Raw genomic sequence first — 2,649 nt, 5'->3', positions numbered from 1 at the left:
GGTGTTATTTTTGTCGTCAGCATTTTTATTATTATTTTTTGTGATTTGATTGGGAATTGGAAATGTGTGCTGCGTTATGCTTTAGATTTTTTCACCTGTTTTTTTTATGCCCAGCAGTTTCATTTCATTTGTCTGCTCATGCAAGGCTCCCCCAACTTCACAAGTGGTCGTCTCATGGGGGATAGAATTAAACAAATTTGTCCACCACGACTAATTTCACGGACCCTGAAATTAACGACCATGTAAGCCTCCAGTGGCCATCATATAAGCAACCACAGGGCTCGAACCTGAGATCACAGAGGAAACAAACCTCTTGATCCCAAGCTCTTACCACTGAACCACCATCTAGATGATTGCAGTTTCATTTCATTTGTCTGCTCATGCAAGGCTCCCCCAACTTCACAAGTGGTCGTCTCACGCGGGATAGAATTAAACAAATTTGTGCACAGCTCTAATCAGAGATTAGCAATATTAATTTAATTTTTTCACATTATTTTGAATCAAGTTTGGGTATCAAGGGGAAAAATTGTTATAAAGAAGTGAAGTATTAAGGTTAGTTTATTTGTGCGTTATGTGCCACTAATACGTAATTATCTGCGCAAACAAAGGACATTTTATGTGTCCGTTATGTGCCACTTTTGATTTTATATGCTAATTTTCAAATTTGTTTAGAAACCTTTCTTTTTTTTTAATCAAAGGACATATTATGTGTCCGTTGGATCCTTTGCTTCACGAGGAAACATTTGAGGGGGTTGGGGTATCCCTTGAAGTTGTTGTGTTGTATCTAGCTTCTGCACCGTTGATTTTCTACAACCATCAAAAAAAAAAAAAATTTGATTAATATTGATGTTTTGGTCAGTTTCATGTATATTAATTAATTTTAAAATTAATAATTATATAAACTTTTAGTAGTATTAAAAAGACTCAAACTGTGCACGCCTGGGTTCGAACTTCACTGTGCACGTCTATCATTCCTGCGATGTCTTATATGCTTACTGGGTTTGTAGGATGTTCAGTGAGCCATGAAATTAGTCGTAGTGTACGCAAGCTGGCTCGGATACCCATGTAAATAAATAATAAAAAAAAAACTTAAACTTCGTAGAGCTAGTAGAGCAAAATTTAAGCAGACAAGGTTTTGACACAAATTTCTTGATGCGTGCAAAAGTTGGAGAATCTCCCTTCGGTTTTTTCCACGGACAAGGATGTAAGAGGGATTAGTGCACTGCACTTGCCCATCACATGAATCAAACAAAGACCGCCATGCATAAAGCTTACAAAAAAAAGTCTTTGTTTGAGCCTTTACAAGTTTGACTAGTAAACTACTTACATAACCCGTGCGATACTGTGAGTTATTTTTTTACATAAAAATATTAAAAAAACTAAAATTTAAAAGTCTTGAGTTTTTCTGTAAAGTTATACCCAAGAGTTTTGAGTTTGACTACAACACCTGACCTAAGAGTAATATTTATAATATTAATAATAACATTAAACTTGCATGACCCAAGTTTAAGTGAGCCTGACTGCAACACCGGACCCAAAAATATTGGATGTTGGTCTGGCTATAAAGTCGCGTCTTAAAAGTATGATAATTAAATAGATTAATTAAAAAGAAAAAAACAAATAAAAAAAACAACAGGAAGAAAAAAACTAATGAAGAAAAAGAAAAAAAAATCTGAATTAATTGGATTAACCCTTCAAACCAGGTTAACCCGTAAAACCTGGGATTCGCGTCATGAAAGGTTGATAACTAAATAGAAAAAAAAAATTGACGGGTTTACCCAGAATTAACTGGGTTAACCCATCAAACCAAGTTAACCCGTCAAACCCAGGATACGTGTCATGAAAGTCTAATAATTAAATAGAAAGAAATTTAACATTAACAAACTAAACTAAACAAAAAAAATTAATTAAAAAGAAAAAATATCCGGGTTAACTCGTCAAATCAGGTTAACCCATCAAATCCAGGATCCGTATCATGAAAATTTGATAATTAAATAAAAAAAATTTAATATTAACAAATTAAATCAAGCAAAACAAATTTCATTAATAAAAACCATAACAAAAAAAAAACGACAGTTCTATAATATAATATAATATAATAATAATAATAATAATATAATATATTAATAAGTGAAAGGCGTGGGGAAGCTAAAGTGCTTTCCCCACGCCTTTAGAGTATCACTTAATAAAGATCCATCAGCAGACAGTCAAACAAAGCCCAGCCTGTGCAGCAACGAACGAGTGGTGCCTTCGGTTGTCAGCAACAAATATGTGTTGTTAATTTATACACATCATCATATATAATTAAAAAATAATTTATGAAACACTAAATTAGTTCAATTATCAAATATTAGATTTACTTTTTAATAATTACAACTTCGAGTCCTCTTAGAATTATTAGAATTTTACATGATTATTAATTTCAGAACTTGTGAAATTAGTCGAAGTGTATACAAATTAGCCTTACATCTATATTAATAAAATAAAAATAAATAATTTGTGACGGTGAAGATTTTTTAGTAATTATTATTTTAAGATATATATAAGTATATGTTTATCCTAACTATTTATTTTTGTTGAGTTTTAAAAGATAATTCATTTTTTTTCTAATAATGATCAAAATTTACATGAAATCATTTAAAAATAAAA

This window comes from Populus trichocarpa, chromosome 4 (assembly GCF_000002775.5).
Source record: "Populus trichocarpa isolate Nisqually-1 chromosome 4, P.trichocarpa_v4.1, whole genome shotgun sequence".
NCBI classification, from domain to species: Eukaryota; Viridiplantae; Streptophyta; class Magnoliopsida; order Malpighiales; family Salicaceae; genus Populus; species Populus trichocarpa.
Note: the sequence above shows the minus strand (reverse complement) of the source record.